The sequence below is a fragment of the Pinus tabuliformis genome, chromosome 4_2, assembly GCF_031772625.1.
Source record: "Pinus tabuliformis cultivar Carrire ecotype Pingquan chromosome 4_2, CPIR1, whole genome shotgun sequence".
Classification (NCBI taxonomy): domain Eukaryota; kingdom Viridiplantae; phylum Streptophyta; class Pinopsida; order Pinales; family Pinaceae; genus Pinus; species Pinus tabuliformis.
Genome location: NC_142304.1, coordinates 261,335,985 through 261,348,879, shown reverse-complemented (window position 1 = coordinate 261,348,879; position 12,895 = coordinate 261,335,985). Strand labels below are relative to the sequence as shown.

At 37.7% G+C, this 12,895-nt stretch overlaps 1 non-coding gene across 1 annotated transcript; it reads right to left on the bottom strand.

The window, feature by feature from the left end:
* Positions 1 to 10,020: 10,020 nt before the first annotated feature.
* On the bottom strand, positions 10,021 to 10,094 carry TRNAP-UGG (transfer RNA proline (anticodon UGG)). Its single transcript has one exon. It is a non-coding gene; the product is annotated as a tRNA-Pro (tRNA).
* Positions 10,095 to 12,895: the final 2,801 nt, after the last annotated feature.

Below are 12,895 nucleotides of genomic sequence, written 5' to 3'. Positions count from 1 at the left end.
TCCCTCATTCGCATAATTTTCCTTTTGTTCTGGCACATTCTGACAACTTTCAGAAAACAAAGTTATTATTGGGCCTGAATCAATTAATTACACTTAAGATGGCATTCCAGGAGGAATACTTGACAGAACACCTTAGTGTAATAGCTCGTTGGAATCAGAACGAGAAGATATACATGATGGCATGGTTAGATGTGAGTTTCAGTGACCTAAGAAGACTTGGTGGCCAATTTACCCTTTTCTCGCATTGAAAATAATATTTTAATTAAAATAAAAGAGGGAAAATTTCTCCATGATTAAAATAATAATAAAATAGGAGGTCCTAGAGGGGTCCATAAGATCTATAAAAGAGGAGGAGGCCATTGGATGACATCTTGGATTTGATATTACTTATTGTATGAGAGGTTGAGAACCCGGTTCTCTACTTCATTGGTAGCCCCCGGACAGAAACCCTTGGGTGATTTAGAGAGATTGGCAAAGCACCCATATCCCCTTGGTAAATTCATCCATAATTCACAGGAGAGCGTAGCAGTGGCAGTCGCAGTTCAATTTTGGTGGAGGGCCAAGGCAGCTTTGGAGCAGATTCTTGAGGCTAGTTCTATCTCACCTATATCAGTTGTTTTGGCATGTAAAACCCTAGTTTATATATTATAAATAAAGTTGAGATTTCCTTCTTCTCATTATCTTTATTTGCATGTTCTATGTTAAATTTTACGTGGAAATATTCTGTTTATGAATGGAAATTTTATCTTAAATATTTCTGAGTTTAAATGTCAAGAAAATCCCTTTTTTTTTTTTTCCATTTGGAACATTATATATTATAGCTAAGGAAATTGGAAAAGGCAAAGGCAAAGGCATTAAAAAGGAAAAAAGGAATTTTTTGCACACTTATTCATGAAAATAAAGGAAAATAGGAGAAAGGGGAGGTGACAGGTCACATGTTGCATGTGAGGAGGAAAATGATGGAAAATAATGGAAATTGAAGAAAATAGAGGTCTGATTGATAAAAAGGCTTATGAGGATCAATTGACAAGCTTGGTCAATGTGAGGCTTTGCCAGTGAAGCTTGGTCAATTCAGTTTTGGAGCTCTCTCATTATTCTCTCTCTCTCTCTCTCTCATTATTAGCTTTGGAGCAAGGAAGGAAAGTAACGATCAAGCAACTTCAACATGAATACTTGCAGGTAACATATTGCATGTGTGATTTGCTAGCTAGTTTTGACATGCATGGATTTTCATGTTGGTGTATGCTTCTCGTGCTGTTGGTAGCATGATTTTTCTAGGTTATGACAATGGTTTTCAGCCTAGCCTTGCCTTTTTCCAGATCCCATGGTGTGTTGGGATGTTGATCCCGATTTTGAGCTTTGGAATTTTCAAATGGATTTCAGAATCCAGGGCGGAGGTGGTCTCAAGGTTCATTCCCAAAGGCCTAGGAATCCAGTGACTGGTTTTGGCAGGATACACGGTAAACCCTGAGGGAGGTGTCTTGGTTTAGGGCCTAGTGATGCGGGATTCGATTGCAGTAAATTCCAAGAGATAAGGAGATGAAAAATTACTCAAGGATAGTGATGGATTTGGGATGGCATTCCAAGTTCAGTTTGGTTTTGTGATCGGACCACTGGTTTTGGTGTGATCATAGTTTGGTGAGGGTGGAGGTGGTTTAACCTCTGGATTCCCTTGGTTGTTTTTGGATTGGTTTATTCATGAGATGCCACATTAATTTTTTGGTGTTCCTTATGACATGGTTAAGATGGATTTTCAAAGTTGGGGGTAGACAGGTCACAGGTGTAGGTTGGTGTCATTAGCGGGCCTCGGGGCTTTTGGAGGGGTTTTGTGGAGTTTCAATGAGGTCCGATGGCATTCACTTGGTATATTACCTCATTCACACAATTTTCCTTTTGTTTCGGCACATTCTGACAACTTTCAGAAAACAAAGTTATTATTGGGCCTGAATCAATTAATTACACTTAAGATGGCATTCCAGGAGGAATAATTGACAGAACACCTTAGTGTAATATCTCGTTGGAACCGGAACGAGAAGATATACATGATGGCATGGTTAGATGTGAGTTTCAGTGACCTAAGGAGACTTGGTGGCCAATTTACCCTTTTCTCACATTGAAAATAATATTTTAATTAAAATAAAAGAGGGAAAATTTCTCCATGATTAAAATAATAATAAAATAGGAGGTCCTAGAGGGGTCCATAAGATCTATAAAAGAGGAGGAGGCCATTGGATGACATCTTGGATTTGATATTACTTATTGTATGAGAGGTTGAGAACCCGGTTCTCTACTTCATTGGTAGCCCCCGGACAAAAACCCTTAGGTGATTTAGAGAGATTAGCAGAGCACCCATATCCCCTTGGTAAATTCATCCATAATTCACAGGAGAGCATAGCAGTGGCATTCACAGTTCAATTTTGGTGGAGGGCCAAGGCAACTTTGGAGCAGATTCTTGAGGATAGTTCTATCTCACCTATATCAGTTGTTTTGGCATGTAAAACCCTAGTTTATATATTATAAATAAAGTTGAGATTTCCTTCTTCTCATTATCTTTATTTGCATGTTCTATGTTAAATTTTACGTGGAAATATTCTATTTATGAATGGAAATTTTATCTTAAATATTTCTGAGTTTAAATGTCAAGAAAATCCTTTTTTTTTTTTTTTTCCATTTGGAACATTATATATTATAGCTAAGGAAATTGGAAAAGGCAAAGGCAAAGGCATTAAAAAGGAAAAAAGAATTTTTTTGCACACTTATTCATGAAAATAAAGGAAAATAGGAGAAAGGGGAGGTGAAAGGTCACATGTTGGATGTGAGGAGGAAAATGATGGAAAATAATGGAAATTGAAGAAAATAGAGGTCTGATTGATAAAAAGGCTTATGAGGATCAATTGGAAAGCTTGGTCAATGTGAGGCTTTGTCAGTGAAGCTTGGTCAATTCAGTTTTGGATCTCTCTCATTATTCTCTCTCTCTCTCTCATTATTAGCTTTGGAGCAAGGAAGGAAAGTAAGGATCAAGCAAGGAAGAGAAGGATCGAGCAACTTCAACATGAATACTTGCAGGTAACATATTTCATGTGTGATTTGCTAGCTAGTTTTGACATGCATGGATATGCATGTTGGTGTATGCTTCTCGTGCTGTTGGTAGCATGATTTTTCCAGGTTATGACAATGGTTTTCAGCCTAGCCTTGCCTTTTTCTAGATCCCATGGTGTGTTGGGATGTTGATCCCGATTTTGAGCTTTGGAATTTTCGAATGGATTTCAGAATTCGGGGCAGAGGTGGTCTCAAGGTTCATTCCCAAAGGCCTAGGAATCTAGTGACTGGTTTTGGCAGGATACACGGTAAATCCTGAGGGAGGTGTCTTGGTTTAGGGCCTAGTGATGTGGGATTGGATTGCAGTAAATTCCAAGAGATAAGGAGATGAAAAATTACTCAAGGATAGTGATGGATTTGGGATGGCATTCCAAGTTCAGTTTGGTTTTGTGATCGGAGCACTGGTTTTGGTGTGATCACAGTTTGGTGAGGGTGGAGTTGGTTTAACCTCTGGATTCCCTTGGTTGTTTTTGGATTGGTTTATCCATGAGATGCCACATTAATTTTTGGAATATGGAATGGGGGTGACTGGCTAAAATAAATATTTAGTTCAGCCATGTCTATGGTCGGGTGGTACGTGGAAGTCCCGAACTTGGTCGGATTTTCTTATGTTTAATAAAATCTAAGCTCTTTTTCTTTTGTACTTATTTGTATGTGGATTTAATGGCTGCTATCTCACTGTTATTTTCATGGTTTGATGGTAGTTATAAGCATGGTTAAATGACTGGTTCATGTCATGGTTATTTCATGTATTTACTTGTAATTATTAAAATGATATGCAAGACCTAATTGATGTCATAATAGCTCAAGGGAGAAGGTGTCGATCCTTCTTGTCATGTCTCGTAAAAGTTTTCAGTCATTCATGCTTTGTCTTGTATCCTAGACCTGTAGATTGCATTGATGCCAAGTGTTTGATAGAATGTTAGTCCCAGTTGGGGATGGTTGGGCCTAGTCCTAGAGATAGTTTTTGGTTTATTAGTCTTGTCATCACATTTTTAATGGATTTCAGAAGTTACAACAAGTTTTTGGCAATGGCCAGAATTCCGGGCTTAAAAAGTGCCTTAAATCCCATGGACTCTGGCATAGGTCTGCGGGAAATAGTCCCTCGATGTAGGCATGTAGGATTTTGGGAGCCTCCAAAGGTTTAATAGCTGAAAAACTCAGTGGGACCTAGGAGCATGATACCTGTGTCGTTGGGATGGGTCCTGGGAGTGTTGTTGTTGGCGTGGAGGGTATATTTGATGTGTTTTTGTCGATTCCACATCCTTAAGGACACATAGGAGGTTGAATCATATCATAGTAGCCTCTTGTCACATGTTTACCCCGGTTGGCTGGTTTCTTGGGTATATATGGGAGGAAGGTGTTACAGGTGACATAACTGCCACTATATTTCCTCTTTTTTCATCTTCTAATCATCTTGCTTTCACCCTCCAAAGGGGCTTCAATGTTGGAGTATCTGGGGTGTTTCGATCATCAAGTTTTAGGTGTGTTCTTGGTTCTTTTCGTGCTTCCTTTATTTATCCTTTTTGCTCGATATTCCTCGTGTATGATTGCCATGATGTCCCTAGAATACCTATTCCTGCAATCACTCATGACGAGCAACCGTCAGCTTGAAAATATCCCATTATACCATGTTTTGTGTAGATTTTCATGTTTATGCCTTTTTGGTGTGCTTAAAGGGGTAAAAAATGCTTTAGGGTGCATGGGCGCACTTTCAAAGGATGAAGGGATGAAGATGAGGAGCTTTGGGGCTTTGGCATGCACTCATGCACTCAAGGGAAGAAATTAATCAAGGTAGGGCACATGTCATAAGTCCAAAGGATGAAAGGGAAGGCTTGGGGCTTCCCAAGTATGCTGTGCACCCAAGGGAGAGAGGGAGGACACATGACTCACTCCTAAAGGCTGAAGGCTGAGGCTTCATGCCTTTGGGGTGTGCTCATGTGCTTAAGAGGCCTCAAGAAAGGCACATGGCACACTCTTGAAGGCTGAAGGTTGGAGCTTCATTCCTTCAGAGTGTGTTATTGCACTCTAGAAGTTCAAGAGGACATAGGGTGCATAGGGGAAGGTTGAAGGATTGAGTTTAGGTTCTTCAAGATGCACTAGTGCGCTCAAGGAGGGCACACTTGTTCGAGTCGAAGGAGTGCACTTAAGGAAGAATTGGTCATTTTGGAGGGTGAAATTTGGAACAAGGAAGGGGATTCATGCTTTGGGAGTGTGCCCTGTTAGCTCTCTGTAATTTTCCCTAGGTTGAGGAGAGAAATTCCGAGGTAACCACAAAACCACTTGTAAGCTAGAATCTAGCCCTTCTAACTTTAGAGAGGGCCCTATTTATCTACGAAGTTCATTTTATTAGATATTAGGATAGGTATAGTGCTTAATAGGGTATGAATTTTAATTTTTTTCTAGTAGGAAAGGAGCCAAATCCATTGGGAATACCGTCATGTCTACCTGATTAAGTTTGCAGCAATGAAACAAAGAGAAAATTGAGAGTCCACAAGAGTGAGGTTGGTAGTCTCTTTAGAGTTTTTTAGTCTGCGTTCATTGTAGGAAGGCGAGTGAAGAGAAAATGGAAAATGAAAAAAGAGCATCAATCATGAAGATGAATTCTAATTGTCATTTCAACAAAAAACATAAGTGTCTAGCAAAACTAAAGCAAAACACTATTTAGAGTGAATTCTGAATCAAATCTTTGTTTCAACTAAACAAGAATATATATATATATATATATATATATATATATATATATATATATCAAAGTATTATTTGTTATAGAAGATAACTTACAAATAAATGAAGCACATCTCCATAGAAAACTAACTCAATAATCCCTGCAAATTCAACCTCTATATTTCATTCATTGTAAAAATGTCTCAAAAATAAGTGCAATACAATTCCTCTTTCTCCTTAACTTGAACAAACATTTTCTCCTTTACAATCATATCATAAATAGGCCAAAATGAGTCAATTCCCACCCCTAGGGGTCGAATTCCTCATTAAGATTTCAGTTTCTAACTTCTACAATGAAAATAGAACTTACTGCTAAAGACTAGGGACTGCATAAATAAATATTTTCTAAGAATTTCTAATTACTTTTCAACCCCAAAATGAGCTTGTGAGGTACTTAATGCTTTATTACAATTAGTAAAAGCATAAAAACAAATTACATTAAACTCGTTCAAAACGAAGTCTGTGTGGAAGCGCATCGCTAGTCCCTGCACAACTCCCTAGTTCTATAGAGATGTAAAAACACAACGAGGAAACACACCACTCCATGGTTGTAATATCTCTGGTTGACTTCTGAGCTGCTTGATGACTCCAACATGTGTAAACAAGTTTGAACATGGATATTCTCCCCTTTGTAAATTTTCGTTTACCACACAAAGCCTTAAACTTCGACAAATTCTTCTATAGCAAAAAATGCAATGACATTTTCAAAAGTGCAACGCCATATGTTTTTATGATTTGAGTGATAGTGATGTTCCTGGAAAAACTGCACATGTTGATGATGATGCTGACACTACAATAATCATGCTGTATAACCCTTTCAAGCCTTCCTTCACCAAAAATGAAAAATGTGCATCACCACACCAAAAACCCTAACCCTAAGGATAGCTAGGGTACAAAATACTGTGAAAATTGCTTCTTCCCAACATGAATTTAGAATCCTGATTAGTTATGGTTGCAAGATGGACTATAAGAAAAAACATTATGACCTGAAAATTCAAGCCCATAACCAAGCATACTTTAGGCAAAGTCAAAAGTCAAAATTGTGTTATTTTACCCCTTGCAACATTCAAATTTTCCAGTTGGTGATTGAAAGTCCTTTACCACTACTAAGTGTGTTTCTGTCTTGCTCAAGGGAATAGTCGACACATCATCCACCAACTTTAAAGAATCAAAAAATGACTGCCATGATTGATTTCTTTTATTCAGCTCCTGCAATACCAACAACTTCGTTAAAGAGAAGTGGAAAAGTCTTGGTTCCACTTTACTTTGTTTCCCTTGCACTTTGTTAGCCATCTTACAGAGACTCCTGAATAGATAGAAGGGTAAATTCAAAGGAATCTTCCCAGTAAAATGCATCAAGAGTCTGAAATGGTATTGGTAAATCCTTCCAAACCTCCCCTCACATGTGAAATACCTCTGAATAGCTTGCAAAATCTTGCTGTTATGTTCAAGTAGATACTTTTTAGGAACAATAACTCCATACTCCCTGTCTCTATACTCAAGATTCAAAAAATATTTATAATGTGCAATATCAAGGGGCATACTGTTGAACCATTGTTCTCCATGAAGGGAAATCTTCATTGCAGTGGCTATTTAAACCTCTATAACTATAAAAGTAAGTGCTCTAGCCTTAACCTCCAACCCATCAAAGCTCATGGAAGACTCCTTAGTAAGCTATGCATTATACCCTTGAATATTTTCACAAAACCTAATACATCCCACATGCTCAAAAGAAACTCTAATAGTTGGGTCTGCATTGATGAATGTGAGGTCTTGTGGTTCAAATATGACAATAGCACCTCCCTTGTGATTTCTTCCCTCTGGAGTTGACATGGTTTCTTATATGCAGCAGGGGATACTATGGGGTTTTTAATGGAAAGTTAATTTGTGCAACAAGTGATAACAAAAATGAAAAGAGGCCTCAAATTTGATATTTAATAGAAAATTAAGAAGTAAACCCTGTATAACACAGACCAATCAACACAGCTACCTATTATAAACCCTAAGACAACTAATACTTTTTTGACTTTAGTGGAAGACAATTCAGAAGACATGTGCAACGCCAGAAATGCAATGCATGAGGAGATAAGATTTCAAATACTTCTAAAGCACAAAAAATCATGATAGGAGCTTTAAATTTGGTTCAAAGGCATGACACACCTTGCATATGGATGCTCCAGAGAGAAAAAAAAAATGTAGACTTGGCAAAAAGAAGCACAAAAAATGCAACAATGATGAAAACACAACGATTAGGAGAAAACATAGCGAGTGGAAAAAGCACAATGATGGAAAAAATGAAGCGATGATGAAATCATGTGACTTGTAGGTTTCTATGACATTTTCTCAGCTCATACATGTAATTGGGTAACCATACAAGATCAAGGAAATGAAATGAACTTGAGTTTGCACCTGAGGGTGAGATTTGATCACCGGGTTGAGAGAAACACGACACTCCCCTACCTCCTTTGTGTAGCATCCAAACACAACCACCAACAAACTTGTGATGGGAATAATGGAGATATGATAAAACTTGTATTAAGACTACCACAAATAACCTCCCAAAGTGGCCGAGAGCGGATTTTGATGGCGATAATTATGGTTTGAAATTGAAAGACCAAAGTGTAGCACGTAGCAAAAGCACAACAATTTCCATTTTGACCATTGTACCTTTGGTGATGTCATGAAAAATCATGATTTGACATATAAAATGACTCAAGACACCTATAATTCTATGCCCATGATGACAAATCATGGCAGCACAACCTTTCTCATGATAATTTGATGTAATTTTGACCCCTAGACCTAACTATCTTGACCCCTTGGGATAAAAAGACCATATTTGTAACTCTTGACACAATTTGATATATTTACAATGGATAGTAAATTTTTTATTCCCCCTAGGACCTAAAGCTTAATCTCCCACAAGATCATAGCCACACTTTATGCTTTTGACAAAATTTGAAAGACAAAATTTATTTTTTGACTACTATGACTATATGACACTAACACGCAAGGAGGGCGCAAGACACAATTCCGAACAATAAAATTTCTCCCACCAAGGCTTCAGAGTGTGCTTTTGTGCTCTTAGCCTTAGTGGGCTCGGTTTGCAACCGAAAAATGTCTAAGTCTGGGTGATAAGGAAATGGGTGAACAAGATGATTTTAGACACAGAACCAAGCATGACGCACACTAACTCATCGAGAAAGCTTAGAAAAGATTGAAAAAAAATGAATATATGTAAAAACACCACTTTTTACATGTTCCTCTACTACTACTAGTGAGATGTGTGCGACTGCGACCCAAAAGTATCATTTGATAACACAAAGATGTTGCGACCATGAAATGCACCTAGATATTTTCTAATCAATTTGATGACACTTGAGAACATTCAATAACACTTATAACATATAAATAAAAATGATAAAAACTTGAAGAAGTAGGTGCCACTTGATATGATGATGAAGTAGGCTCCAAAATTTGAATGTAGTGAAATTTTTGGATGGTGTTGTAGCGAAGACAACACTTGGAAACACACTGGGCGAACTTCAGATTCTCTATCCGAGATAAGTTTTTGGTTGATGGACAAACCTTTAGGAAGAATTGATTGCACCAAGTTCCCCCTTTAACATTTTTTTTATGCATAACATCTTACTTCTCTCTACTTGGTTGAAACACATATAGGAGATACACCATATCACAATTGTTTCGATACAGGAAAGGGTAATGTGTATGATGAGTTTATGATTTCAAGAGTATGAGTTTTCATATTTGGTGTTGCTCCACTGCTAATAGGTCTAGACAGTACCTCAAAGGATTCACTTTAGGAGCGTAAATGTTGCTTCACTTCCGGCGAGCCTGGATAGTAACTCGGCAAAGTCACTTGCTTCACCTGCCTGTACATGAAGCCTTTATCTTCTTTCACCCTTTATTTATTTATTTCAATAGAATTGTGCATTGGCACTTATTATTTTCAAAGAGTGGAAGAGTTATCATGACTTATTGAGAGCAAAGGAGGTTTCCCCTTTAGAGAAGTATATTTAGACCTCTGATTTTAATTTTCTTGCATTAGATTTTGTTGATACTCTTAGAGCAAAACACTTTCGCATCTGATACGATTCAATTATTTGATGTTCCCGTCGAATCGATATCAAATGATATTTCATTCCTTTCTTTCCATAGAAAAGAAGGGAAAGGTAGGGATGACAGGATTTGAACCTGCGACATTTTGTACCCAAAACAAACACGCTACCAAGCTGCGCTACATCCCTTCTAATCATTAGACAATGTTATTTTAATTTTATTTTATAGAATTCGAAATATGTTTCCCACATTTTTCCACCTTCATTTCTCTTCGGTCTCGTGAGTGAAAAGACTTTATACATGTAAGGTCTATTATCTAGAATATCACTATTAATTATGGTGATGAAACATCTTTTTCCTTTTCTATAAATAGGACCACAGCCCGGATCACATTATATATATATATATTCATCAGTTCCGAGTTTTCTCTAGGATTCATAACTATACTATTGATACGGTTGAATCACTTACACATTATGATCAATAAGGAGAATTTACAATGCAAGATCTAAAGACCTATCTTTCCACAGCGCCTGTGTTAGCTATTTTATGCGTCAGTTTTTTAGCCGCCCTATTGATAGAAATCAATCGATTTTTTCCAGATGCTCTTTTTCTTTCTCTTTCCTTTTTTTAATTTTTTTCTTAAAGCCAAGGGAAAAAATATTGTGCTAGATTGACTTCTCCTACCTCTTGGAGAAATTAGTGCATTCAGCCCCAAAAAGGATCTAAGTTTAGGACTGGAAGGGGGTAGAATTCAAGTAGAAATATCGATCTAAAGATTCTTTCCACATTCAATTTTGTAAGTAAAACTGAAAACTCACTCCTGATCAATCATTTTTTTACTTTCAAATGTTTCACCGTAGGATCTCCGGCTATCAACTTCTATCCCTTTTTCCCTTTTTATTTTTGAGGTCGAAAAGCAAAACCAATATTCAGAGTAAGTTTATGGCCAAGAGCGGAGATATAAGAGTAACAATTACTTTTCTCTACTATATTGGAAAAGCATTAAAACACAAGTAGACTTATACCAAGTGGATCCGTTCAGATAAAAATATAGGCACGAATCTAATATATTCCCTCAATGTTATCCTATTGGAAGAATCATGTTTTCCATATGGACTTAGCTACACCTATGGAATTTCCCAAACAAAGAAGGAGAACAACAGAAAGCCAAGTGTTGTGGTTGTCACAATTCTCTTTTATTACACTACAAATCCTCTTGAGCAATGCAATTTACACAAGGGTCTTATTTATGTACATTGATTGACCAACAAGACGCAACACGAGATGACTACATCATAGAAAAACGATGAGGAAAAAAAAGGAAAGAAGGAAAACAACTGTACATGAAGCACAACTTGTAGCTTCTATTGGAAATAATGTTTTAAATCTCGACCATTTACGGGAAAGGGGTCAATCCTCCCATCTAATGATTTTAGCTTAAAGGAATTATGGTCGAGCTTTTCAACAAGAACAGATGGTCCAATCCACAAAGGCTGGAACTTTGTGTGTTTACCTTTGTTTTCATGGGGTTTATCCCATTTTAGAACTAAGTCGCCCACAACAAATCTCTTTTCCCCTATGGATTTTCTGTCAAACCAATGCTTTACATGATTATGATCTATGAAAAAATGTTCTTTGGCCTTGTGCCTTTCGTCCTCAAGTTTAAGTAGTGTATATATCCTTCTCTGAACCAAGAGGCAAGGTTTACCTTGTGAATCTTGAGAGAGTTGCAAGGACGAAAGATACAGGTTCAGATGCAAGATAACTTCTTTACTGTAAACCAGGAAGTAGGGTGAGGCTTTTAGGGAAGGCTTCGGGGTAACACTGTAACACCCTCCTCCCACAGCTACCTAAGTAATCAACCAATCGAGGTAAACATGTGACAAGAAGTTACTATGATTTGGTTTGACCTCCTATGTCACATTAAGGAAATGGAACTGACACCATACAAACCTTCAACATCAATAATAGGAATCCTATGAACCATCCCAACCTCTCTTCTAACCAACCCCTCAGTCACACTACATTTTTAAGCTATGAAACCTCTAAACGCTCCCATGCTATGGGCATGCCAACATCCAGAGAGCTCTGGATGCTCCCACAAGCCTGCATGCCTGCGTCCAGGGACTATTTCCAATAGACCTGTGCCAAAGTCCAGGGAATTAAAGGCACTTTTCAAGCCTAGAATTCCGGCCACTGCCTAGAACTTGTTGTAACTTCTGGAATCCATTAAACATATGGTGACAAGACTAATAAACCAAAAACTAACTCCAGGACTAGGCTTGAACATCCCCAACTGGGACTGACATTTTGTCAAACACTTGGCATGAATGAAATCTATGGGTTTAAATAAAAAATATGAACGTAGGGGTCTTATACTTATCTAAGAATTTCTAAGAATCATTTCTTCCTTACATCATTAGCCGCAATACCATCTATTCAGTCATATATACATTGTTTATTCATTTACAAATAGAAACATGAAGAGAGCCATACATATCCACTGTCATAATACATATTCGTAACCAACATAATAACAACGGAAATCCCAAGGAAACAATAACCATATAATCCACATATAAACTAGTATAATACTCATGAGATAACAAGGAGAAATAACCTCATATTAATGATGCAAAATCCAACCCGGTATGGGACTACCACGTTCCACCCGACTGTAGAATGGCTGAGCCAAATCTCTCTTCAGCCATTAATCCCCGTGCCATATTTCGAGCATGAATGTGGGATATCATAGAACACATCAATCCAAAACCATCCAGGGCTTCTAGAGGCCATCCACCTCAACCCATCAAACAATGATTCCACCTCAAGGTTGGACATCAAAAAACCATCATTAGATTGCTCTCTACCCAAGCCTTCCAACGCTCTAGAGCGTTTGTTCCAACCCAGCTTCCAAGACTAGTAACTCAACCCTTGGCTGCTGCCAGGCTCTAGAGTGTTTTTCCAACCAAGGCACTAGGAATAA